Here is a 12,695-nt window from a genome sequence, read left to right on the forward strand (position 1 = left end):
CGAAGGGCATACTCCAGCCTTGCCCAGATTGGTACAGCCCCTGTGCAAGAAGCTCCATCGCCACGGTGTGTTGTATAGCATTTTAGGACCCTAGTGTAATTTTCCTGATTCATGCCCTTATATAGGTATAAAGTATTGTCTCCTTATATAAGCATAGAAATCATAACCATATTAAGACATAGCTCACGTAGTCCTAATACGGCTCGGCTACTTCCACCAGTTCCGAAAATCTACAACGATTTCTTGGAAAAACCCGCCTTCAGCAGTCCGGGACTTCCCCTTGCTTGAATATTGATTTATCCAAAAACTCATGGAGTTTTCAGAAAACTAAGTCTCTGATGATGTTATTATGTCCAATCTTACGTCAAACTTGGCACCTTCAAGGTATAAATATGCCCACATTTGCCCAAGCAATACACAGTGGTTTGGAGCAGTTCGACTATCTACCTACATGACACAGCTCGCCGAAGCAAGTGCCGATGGAAGCCGACCCTCCAGCAGACGCACTGAGAGAGACTGAGAGAGACGCTGTCTTTTCTCTCGTCGAGAAATCCAGCTCCAGTGTTTCCAACCTACCCTTGCGGGTTGTTGGGAAATCGAGTCCTGAGAGAGAGATACCAGACCTTCTTCATTCTAAAACCAAGGTATGGAGCTGATTAGACCCGTAGAGAATTCTTGGATTGGATTCTTGGCAAAAGAATACTGAAACTAAGCTACACCTCACTTACCTCTTCCCTTGTACTAGACTAGGTTAGGTACACCGGGGTAGGCGTATTTTAGAAGCACCAGTTGAGTACTTTCAGTCTTTATATATTAATGTATGTATTTTATGGCTTAGAAACCTTATCATGCTTTTACAGTATTATTTTATAATACTCTTCGTACTGTACGCATTGTACTTTGCAACCAGTATTACGATTGTAGCAGTTCATTTCTCCTGCATGAGACAGAAGACTGTTCAGTAAATACTTTTTATTGAAAACGCCCGTCTCTCTATTTCTCTGCACCTCTGGTGAAACGAAGCATGCACGATTGACTGAGTGAAATAACTATCTATTGTTTCCGCGACTCTAGAGATACATTTCTTATTCTTGGGGAAACAAAGTTGTCATGTTTATGCGGTTATCAGAAACTAATCCCTTCTTATGTATTCGAGAAAGTTTCTAGTGATCTCTGAGCTACCTGGCACTCACAATTAAGTCTAGTATATTCGATAGAGATCTAGTAGACCTCAGTCCTACGTCAAATGTATAGGATATATTATTCTAATGCGCAGAGCCTATTGGGAATATAGGAACTACACTACAGATGGAAAGCAGTGGCGAGAGAGGATTTCCGCAACACATGCCTCTGCAAACTGGCAGAGGGGTGGAAATGCGCAAGCCTATTTTGACTCTCGCCAAAGGAGCCTCACAGAGAAGTCTGATCATCCGTAGCAGTCTGCCTCCTACTCTTTGTAAGACCATGAACATGTAGCCCCATTCTAGGCTATCAAATGCTTTGTTGAGATCTAAGATCTTAGATCTAATCATAGCCAAGCCCAATTCCACTCTCTTCAAATTCATAGTTCCCTCTGATTGGACCGACCACCACTACATCACCTTCCTCATTACTGTATTGCTGATTTCTAATAAGGTTCAACCAAAAAAATCAAAAAACTAGAAACAAAGCTTAAGGAATACAAATTCGAATCATCTAACAGCCATCAGCAACAACATATTGCCCCCTTTAGCAGAATTGCTGGATGTCCATGAACTCACAAACCATTATAACAATTCCACGACGAACATAACGGATCCTGTTGCGCCTCTCCAGCTGAAAAGATTATCCACCAAAGATTCTAAACCATGGTACAATGGTAGCCTTAATGCAGAAAGACACAATTTGAGACTGGCGTTCAGTGGAAGTTCTCCCCATCCCGTGATCACGTGAATCATCTGAGATCACTTAGTCACACCTATAATAAACACATCCAAAACTCAAAAACTAAAATATTCGGAACTCAGCTTGATAAAGCTAGAAACCAATCTAAAAAACTATTTTAGCTGGTCAAACTTCATTCTAATAACTGCGAGGACTTTGCCTCCTTCCTGGATAAGACAAAAATAATTTAAATTGAGCTAATGAGCTTTGGAACTCCTTGCCAATTTGCCACATCCCAGCCTTGCCCCACCCTTGAGTGCAGACCCCCCGCCTCTCTGGGACTTTCCCTAAAACTCAACACAATGCGGAACTCATTCCAATTCTATGAAGAAATTGACATTCTCATAAATCTCACTGAGCTGAAACCCTCAAGTCACTTCAATGACCCTTTGCTATTGAATTTGTTTTATGACATCAAATTGTCTCTACTACCACTCTGGACCAAGATTGTAAATTCAAACTAAATGCACAAAAAAACAGAATTACTTCACCCAAACAGTCCTCCGATGTCGGAGAATGGATAATGCAACTAACAACTTTCTACTGCCTGCCATACATCACAGACTCTGCAAGATCACTTGGTATAACCCTTGGCAGGAACCTGAACATGCAGGAGCACATCAGTTCTGTCACGAAATGAGCCAACTTCCAAATGAAAATTCTAAGGAAAATTCAATCCTTCCTCCCCTTCACGACTTCAAATCAGTGGTTCAAGTCCTAGTGATTTCCAGGTTGGACTATGGAAGCTCAATCCTCTGTGTCCTACCTAGATAAAAGCTGGCCCCTTTGAGGGCCACTTTTAATTCTGCTGTACAGCTCATCACAGGATCCAAATAATAAAACCACATCACTCCTGATCTACTAGCCCTAAACTGGCTCCCATTTGAAGCAAGGATTGATTTAAAAATTGCATGCATGCATTACCCATAAAGCCCTACATATCATCTCCCTGTTGTACCTAGCGCAAAAACTGGAGCTCTCTGGGCGCTGTAGATATTCTAGAAGCTTGTGCACTTTATTGTTGAAACCATAGAAATTCTTTAAAAATAAATCTTACAAACAAGTCTTCTCAGGCATTACCCTGAGAATCTGGAACTCCCTGAAATCAGACTGAATCCCTTGCCTGTATCATCATTTAAAAAGGAAGTCAAAGTGCTGCTAATGAAGAAGTTCTATCTCTGAGGTTCTTTTACCTTAGTAACCTCACACATTGGCCACTGTGTGATATACCCATGTATAGTTCTGGACTCTTATTATTTTGTATATTCTGTGGCAACTTGGTCTTATTTGTGGCCTCCTGCCTCTCTTTGGGACTCTGATACATTCTTGTTTCATGTTTGCGAAATATACAACTTTATGAATTAAAAAATAAATTTAAAAAAGACTAGGCAGGCCAAATGGAGCCATTCCTGTGGAGCCTCCACCAGCAATCTGTGCAGCCTATGGATATTAAGAGTCCTGGATCTGCCAGGTATGAATCCATTTTGGTCAGGGTGGATCAGCACAGTGTCACAAGGACCTTGGTTAAGATCTTATATTTGCTGTCCATCAGAGACATCAGTCTGTAGGAGGAGACCTCTTGTGGTTCTCGTCCCTTCTTCAGGAGTGAAACCAGAAGCACCTCCCACAGTTTGAGGACCAGCAGGGCTTCATGCATCTTATAAAATTCAATAGGTAGGTCATCCAAGCCTGGTGTTTTACAAGTGGGAGAGTCATATGGCACATCCTATTTCCTGCCCTGCAATAGGACTGTCCAGGGCCTCCCATCCCCCTCCTTCTTGGGGGAATCACTGGAAACGTTACGGTGACAAGAAAGTCTTGAATACTGGATTGTCATTGTATTGGGACAGGTTTGTACAGGGCCTGGTAATGTTCACAAAAGGCATCATGTATGACACCCTGGATAGTGGCAACCAATTTCAGGGAAATTTTTATGGCAGTCACCGCTCAATGTCAGATGTGCCTTAAGAGATACGCCATGAGGTACCCAGTTTGGCACCCTCCTCAGGCCACTTTTCTTGATATGCCCTACTATCTAACCTCCGATATGACTCAAAGAGACATGCATGATGGCTTCTCGACTCTATCAGTGTCTCACGAGCAGCGCCATCCACCAATGCAGCCAGCTCAACCCCTTTCAAGGATGACTCCCCCTGTGTGAGCACCTGGTTACGTTTAGCACTTGCCCCAATGACTGCCTGACTGCAGAGGCCCCGCACAACAGTTTTTAGAGTCTCCCACTCTACAAGTGTTGTGGTGGCTCTCCCACTATTTTCTCCTATATAGTTGACTCGTGTTTCTCTAGTCATTTTGTGGAACATGGGGTCCTCAATCAGCTGTTGGTGGCAAATGCCAGGTGGGCACCCAACATGTAATAAAAGCAGGTTATGGTCGAGACGGTTCTCCCCAGGTATTCTGCTCCCATACTTTGAGCTTGCATGGTGGAGTGACAAAGAAAATGGTCAAGGCAGACATGAAGGTCCTGTGGTGGGGAGTAATAGCAATATTCCCTCGCAGACAGGTATAATGTCTGCCAGCCATCAGTTAATGACCAGTGAGTGAGCGACTGTTACAGATAAAATGCAGTGTGTGTGGCTGTCAAGCAGGGGAGTTGGGGGTGTGGTCTATTTAATGCAAAGTCCAGTAGTCAATTAAAATCTTCTCCTATACTCCTAAGTAAATTGGACCCTCTGGTCAATAGTGACAGCACATTGGTTAGAAACTGCACCAGTGCAACATTTGGCAAGTGTACACAAGCAATACAGCTGTTTCATGCAGTTGGCCCTCCACAAACACATAGCTTCCCTCCGGGTCTGTCCCAACAACTACACTCTTGAAGGGGACTGATGGCTGTACCCACACAATGACACCCTCCCATAACCTGAATAGACTATGCAGCAATAGCTGCCCCTGCAACGCTTTTGATGCCTAGGATCCTCCCCCTTCACTATGTAGGTTTCTTGCAGGATGCAACATGTTCCCCTGCCTTTCAAAATATTGATGGAAGGAGTGATGCTTCTTGGCCACACACAGACACCAGACAATCCAGGTTAAAAACAACAACTTAGACATTCAATAGCTACTGATGGGGAAGTATTAGGGGAATAGCAGCAGTATATAGGCCCCAGCCACAAATAGACCTGGCTGATAGACAGTTACCACTAAAACTGCAGTGTATATATGATGAAAGGTTCAATTGCAACAACAGAACAAAGTACCCAACTCTCTCTCCCAGGGCGACAGAGTAACACCTGGCTGCCCAAACAGTTAACAGTAAGTTCTGCAAACATGGGTCGCTCTGCTCACTCTTTTGAGAGCCACAGAGCGCCCCTCATGGCCTGACTGTGCAGTAAAGATGCGCTTCCTGGAAAGGGGGGGTCCATAGTTGAGCATATTGCAGGAAGTTAATTAGTATCCAGGCCTTTGTAGGGGTGCTTGGCCACCTGACGTCTCAGTGTTGCAGTGAAACATCCAGGGGCCACCAAAGGCAGCTGGTGGGGAGAACACCCATCTGTGATTAGACAGTCATCTGCCTCTTGCATTGTAACTGAGGCGGCACTAGCCCACGACGTGACTGACCCCTGCTCCAACGGTGACCCCTCTGAGTCATCTGTTGCAAGAGTTGCACCCCGGGGGTATACTAAAACTGTGACAACCAGAGCCTGGATTTTTTTCTGTCTAGTTTGGGTTGCTAAATGCAAAAACAACAGTTGATGGACAGAATGCAGAACAATGTCATACATTCACCCCAGTACAGAGGTCTGGGCCTAAATCCATCGTTTTTTTGCACTCCACATCACCCCAGTTCAGACATGGCCATATGCAACTCAGCCTTGACCCTGTGCCTCATGGGAACAGTCCAGCACGAACTGCCAAGCCATGTCTTCCCTGGACCGGAATCAAGCATCCTAGGACCGGTTTCTGGCTATCAGCCGTCATCAGCCAGGATAGCTTGACTCCAGTGGTGTGGAGAGCACGGGACTCACGTCTGGGCTACCCGGACTAGCCCGCATGCTGGAGGGGCTGAGGGAGACCCCGCAATGATGGAAGAAGACTACGCCGGTAAGAAAGGGGGATCTGATGGTTAGATGAGACGTTTAGAGGCGGCGGTGAAAGAGCGGAAATAGTGACACAGCGGGCAAGGGCCAGGGGAACGGACGCTGAGCAATATCGAGCCCCTTAACCATATCGGATCTGAGACCGGATTACAGGCAAGGGGAGGCCACAGAGGAGCCATACCAGCACCCGTCACCATAACAAGGCCAGGAGCAGTGAGCGCCTCACAGGGAACAGGGAAAGAGAGGGCCTGAGCCCCGGGGTGCCAGATAAACTACCGGAGTCCAGATACAGGACTGGCCTACTGTGGATGGCCGGGGGCTCTGGCGCACTGCATGGTGGAAGTGATAGGTGAGGCCAGATGCCAGGAGAGTGGGAGCTGAATACCACCGTGTATGGACCTAACAGTAGGCCCTGACAGCGTCGCAAGAACTACGGGCAGCCGCAGGGCGTGACAGAAAAGGTGTGGGAAGAGCGGACCCTGGAATAAGCAGACTGGGGCGGTGATTAACCGGCGCTTTCACGATGAAAGCGTACGGGACGGCTCCATTGCAGAATCTACTGGACGAGAGGTGGTGAATCACCCGTGAGTGCCAATACACACCTAAGCTGACGAAGAGGTCTCAGAGATGGGAAAAAGAGACATGGCCGCCAAAACCCCCCGGCAGGGGACCATGGACAATTATGCCACGACTCGGCCGCCGGCAGAGGCTGTGCCTTCCGGCTCCCTTTCTGACACGGAGTTACTGATGGAGGCAATCCGGGCGTCCAGGACGGACATTCAGGAATCACGAGCTGCCCTGGAGGTCAAGATAGGAGAGGTGGGCTCGGAGGTAACACTTCTGAGGCCGGACTTCCGTAATCTCACGGAAAGGGTGACCACTGCTGAAACACGGATTGGGGAAGCGGAAGGTTCACTTACTGTCCTCAGGAAAGAAATGGCGGAGCTCCGGGCCTCTCACCATCAACTATTATGGAAGGTGAACGATGCAGAAAATAGAGCGAGACGCAATAACCTACGCTTTGTGGGCTTTAGAGAAGGAATCGAAGGGACGAACATGGCGACCTTCCTATATACTTGGCTGCGGAAAACCTTCCCGGAAGCGCAGTTCTCGAACTGCTTTGTGATCGAGCGGGCTCACAGGGCGCTACTGGTAAAATCACCTGAGGGAGCGCGACCTAGGCCGGTCATTGCCCGCATCCTCAACTTCGCAGACCGGGATTTGATACTGCATGAGGCCAGAAAGTTGGGAGAGATCCGATTGGAAAACACTAATATTATGATATTCCCGGACTACAGCCAGGAAGTGCAAAAACAACGGCGATCCTACGACGCGGTGAAAGCAAAACTAAGGGACATGCATCTCACATACATGTTGCTCTTCCCGGCGAAACTGAAAGTGATCTTTGAGGGAAAGACGCATTTCTTCAATCATCCAGAGGATGTGTGGCAGTGGCTGGAGGAGCGTCCTCCGTTCCGGAGACCGGAGCCGAAGGTCCTGGAAGGGCAGACAAGACGGCGACTAGTGGATCCCAGTGGGGCTCGCCGAAGGCACAAAGGCCCAAAAAACCGAGGACTAGGAAACGATTGCAGTCAACTCCGTATCCAGGTGGTGCCTCGTCAGGACATTGGAGAAGGAAATCAGCTTCACCAAATAGAGGAGAAACACCTGAGGGAGCGCGACCTAGGCCGGTCATTGCCCGCATCCTCAACTTCGCAGACCGGGATTTGATACTGCATGAGGCCAGAAAGTTGGGAGAGATCCGATTGGAAAACACTAATATTATGATATTCCCGGACTACAGCCAGGAAGTGCAAAAACAACGGCGATCCTACGACGCGGTGAAAGCAAAACTAAGGGACATGCATCTCACATACATGTTGCTCTTCCCGGCGAAACTGAAAGTGATCTTTGAGGGAAAGACGCATTTCTTCAATCATCCAGAGGATGTGTGGCAGTGGCTGGAGGAGCGTCCTCCGTTCCGGAGACCGGAGCCGAAGGTCCTGGAAGGGCAGACAAGACGGCGACTAGTGGATCCCAGTGGGGCTCGCCGAAGGCACAAAGGCCCAAAAAACCGAGGACTAGGAAACGATTGCAGTCAACTCCGTATCCAGGTGGTGCCTCGTCAGGACATTGGAGAAGGAAATCAGCTTCACCAAATAGAGGAGAAACAGAGGGATCCAGGTTCCGCTGCTTGGAGAGAAATGCGCCCTCCGAAGGTGAAGATGCGGGGGGCCGCTCCTCCTCCGGAGGAGAGGAGGACGAAGCGCGCTCCATGCATCCTTTGATGGCAGAGATCCGAGAAATGGAACAAGATGCATCGGGGCCAGCGGACGACCAGAGAACTGATACTCAGGACTCGCACTCTTGAACGGGGGTGCTTCAGGCAGTGCTGATTGCAGCTCATTGCCAAAGAGACACACAAGTTGACTCACCCCCTTTGCTTTCTGTTTTGCTTTTGTTTATCTAATCTGTTTTCTCTATTAGACTTTTCAGGTTGTACTGGTGGGATTCGGTTGTATGCTCACTACGTAGACTGAAAGAGTAGGTAAATGGGTGGGTTACAAGGGAGGGAGACAGACCCTCTCCGCCGGCGGTCCTACTTCTGGGGAAGATGGGACTAATGAGGGGGGAGGTGGGATGGGGGTGTGGGGGGAGTTGGGTTTCTTTTCATGTTGGGGACAGGGAGGGAGGGGGGGAGAGAGGGAAGCAGGTCATGTCACAAGAGTCGATCACAAAGACACCCAGAATGTTCCGCCACTGCTACAGGAGATCCACACAGATAGACGACAAAGGAGGGATGATGGGTGACATGATAGAGACTCAACGAGACCAGACGGCTGTCAGAATGGTTAGGGTAAATGGTAAATGGTAAATGGGTTAGGCAGAAAGGTCAAGAGAGGTCTGGTAAATGCATATATCAAGAGAATAGTCCCCGATATAGTCCTACTGCAAGAAACGCATCTCCAGGGTAACAACTGTGGCTTATTAGCTAGAGGGCAGTATAAAGTTCTTGCTCATGCTGGTTTCACTACCGGCTCCAGAGGGGTAGCGATACTGATCAGGAAGACCCAACCATTCCAGATGGCAAGGGTATGGACGGACTCACAGGGAACTTATGTGGGAGTGAGGGGTACTTGGAGATGGAGGGAATACACGATAGTGCCAGCCTATGCCCCCCCAAGCTCCAGGCGAACACCTTCAAGGGGGTCATGGATGTTTTACTTCAGATGTCTACAGGTGTTAGGGGGGGACTTCAACGATGTGCTGTCTCCGACACTGGACTGAACAGGTGACAGGACGGGAGATCGGGTTCCGACGGCACTGCATACTATGATTGGTACCCTGGGACTGATGGACATGTGGCGACGCTTGCACCCTGAAGATAGGACCTATTCCTTTTTTTCTAGCGCTCATAAGGTGTACTTCAGGCTGGACTACGTCTTCCTTGCCCGCCATGTATTCATTAGGGACGATAAAGCAGAATATAAGGCCAGAGGAATATCGGATCACTCACCATTGCTGATAGAGGTGGGGAAGAGTAGGATTTGCAGGGAAGGTACTTGGCGATTGTTGGTTTGGGATCTACAGAACCCGGAGTTAATGGAAGGCCTCAGAGCAGATGTAAAGGTCTATATGGCCGAAAACGAGGGTTCGGTCTCCTCCAAAGTGGTCCTGTGGGAGGCCCTTAAGATGGTAATAAGGGATAGGGCACAGAATAGGGTGGAGGAGGAGAAGAGGAAGAGACAAAGGGAAGTTGCGGCACTGGAGGCACGTATACTAGAACTAGAGAGGGAGTACCAGTTGAACGTATCCAGGGAAGTACTTCGCCAGTTGAAAGATAAGCAATGTCAGTATAGGGACCTGGTGACGGGGGAGGCTAAGACACAGGCCCTGGCGACAATCCACCGTCTGTATGATGTGGGGGACAAATCAGTTAAACTGGAGGCATGGCTGAGTAGAATAGAACGAGATGCCCGATGGGTGGAACAGGTACGGGACACGCAGGGATGAATGACAACGTCAGATGCCCAGATAGCGGAAGCTTTTGCGGACCATTATCGTCTCTTCTACGATAGGCGGGACCTGGGGACGAAAGAGACCACTCTGCAATATATGATGAATCTAGACCTTACGGTGCTGGACGATAATGACAGGGATGACCTAGAGATCGACATCACAATCGAAGAGGTAAAATTGGCTCTTGCTAAACTGCGAACCGGGACGTCCCCTGGGCCTAATGGCTTCCCGGCAGAATTCTTTAAACGAACGGCAGACCTGCTGGCGCGCCCCATGTTGGGTCTCTTTGAAGGGGCGTTGCAGGAGGGCAGTCTTCACCCGGACCTCCGCATGGCCACGATAGTACCGATTCATAAAGAGGGCAAGCCTCTTGAGGATTGCTCATTGTATCGCCCTATCTCACTATTGAACATAGAAGTAAAACTCTTAGCGACGGTGTTAGCCCTCAGATTGCGAAGGGTCATCCCGGATTTGGTGCATCTGGATCAGACCGGGTTCCTTCCGGGACGAGCAACAAGATTCAACCTTTGTAGGACCCATAATTGGCTGCAGGAAGTGGGGAGTAGAAGGGAGCCGCATTGGTTTTTGTCATTGGATGCCGAAAAGGCATTTGATGCGGTCCATTGGCCTTTTCTTGAGGGTGTGCTGGGAAGACTAGGCTTTGGCCCAAAGTTCCGAAAATGGGTGCAACTACTATACACAGACCCTAGAGCCAGGGTCAAGGTTAATGGAACTCTATCAGGGGACTTCCCAGTGAAAAGAGGGACCAGACAGGGGTGCCCCCTGTCACCTTTGCTTTTCACGTTAACTATAGAGGTGCTTGCGACGGCTGTAAGGCAAAATATGGACATTAAAGGTTTCATGCGGGGACCATGCGACACTATGGAGGAAAACATTTCTCTATATGCAGACGACGTTCTCCTTTATATCACGCAGCCTGAAACAACGATACCGGCGCTGTTTGATGAATTGGAAAGATACGGAGCACATTCAGGTTACAAGACTAATTGGCACAAGTCAGTACTATATGATCCACAGGGACGGGAGCAAAGGACACCACTCCCTGAGAGGTTGCAGATAACTAAGGAAGGTTTTACCTACTTGGGAGTCTTTATGACGATAGATAGGATCCGCTCTTACGATGTAAACATACGAAGGACAGTGACTAATTTTGTGACGGATGTGAGCAGATGTAGACTCCTTCCCCTTACTATCCTAGGCCGAGCGGCCATGTTCAAAATGATGACACTGCCTAAATTTCTTTATGCATTCCAGAATGAATACTATCCCCTACCTCGTAGAGTCTTCACAGAGATTAATGCTGAGCTGAGGACCTTCCTGGGAAAGCAAGCACGAATTGCACCAACAACGCTGCAAAGACACCAGTATAGTGGAGGGATATCGCTTCCGAATGTGGAGGCATATTACTGGGCGGAACACCTGGTGCCCATAAATGACTGGCTCCATGCTCCGGCGTTCCACCCCATGTATGCGTTAGAGAGGTATAAGATGGGCAACCACACGTATAATCACTATCTATATGGGGGCAGAGGTATGGCAGGACTGTTGCCGGCTACCAGACTCACACTGACAGTGTGGGATAGGACGATGAAGTCCATGGGGTGGGAGAAGAAGGTCACCAGACAGACGCCACTGTGGCAATGCACATGGCTACGGGAACTCAATAAGTTGCGGGGATTCAGGAAGTGGGATGATATAGGAATCTCGAGGATTGGAGACGTTTTGCATAGGGGGATTTAAAATCGTTTCAGACACTGAGGACAGAATTTGGACTGCTTCCTACACAGTATTTTAAGTATGCTCAATTACGTCATGCATGGCGGTTGGAGGAGACCCTGACGGACCCAATCCCAGAGTACGCACCTCTAGAAGGACGCTTGCTCCAAGAATTAATACAGGAAAGGGCAGTATCACTTACGTACAGGACTTTGATGAACAACATGCCGGACGATTTAAGCACTCTTAAGAGCAAATGGGAGAGGGATGTGGGGGAAATAGATCAGGTGGATTGGGACACTGTGCTCATGCATCCTAGGGAAGTGGCCGTTAAGTCCAGGCTGAGGCTCATTCAGTTTAAAGTACTACACAGAGCATATTTTGATAGGGTATGCCTACACACAATGGGCCGAGCCAGAGATACAAACTGCCTGAGGTGTGGTCAAGAGGGGGGAGACTTCTATCATATCATCTGGTCCTGCTCGAATGGTACAGACTTACTGGACTGAGATCTGAGGGAGCTGGGAGAAGTGCTGGAGACACCCCTACCGCACGACCCTAAGGTGGTCCTTTTGGGTATGACTAATGACGTCGACTTAGCCTGCCCGCAACTTATATTTTTTACCCTGGTGCTGGTGGTAGCAAAAAGAGACGTGGCGAGGAAACGGGGGGCGGCCACGGTTCCACAACTGGAAGAATGGCGAAGGGGCATGGATCTCTACATGGCAGCCGAAAGGGTTACCTACAAGGCGCGTGGATGCCCTAAGAAATTTGGTAGAGTGTGGGGTAAATGGAGGAAATATCATGGTCTAGATGGGGGGGCTCTGAAGCGACTTGGGTAACTGTAGTAACCATCGAAACAGGGCCAGTTCACCACATACTACCAAGCTACAAGAGCCTCAGGGTAGGGATGAGTTCGTCTGTAAAGCCTGTGATGGGTAATATTGTGATGACTTT

At 48.5% G+C, this 12,695-nt stretch overlaps 1 protein-coding gene across 2 annotated transcripts in view; it reads left to right on the forward strand.

Moving 5' to 3' along the window:
• The window catches only part of LOC144792327 (solute carrier family 2, facilitated glucose transporter member 11-like), a 591,893-nt gene that overhangs the window by 537,758 nt on the left and 41,440 nt on the right, over positions 1–12,695 (forward strand). The gene's annotated exons all lie outside the window — the stretch shown is intronic.

Source organism: Lissotriton helveticus, chromosome 11, assembly GCF_964261635.1.
Source record: "Lissotriton helveticus chromosome 11, aLisHel1.1, whole genome shotgun sequence".
Classification (NCBI taxonomy): domain Eukaryota; kingdom Metazoa; phylum Chordata; class Amphibia; order Caudata; family Salamandridae; genus Lissotriton; species Lissotriton helveticus.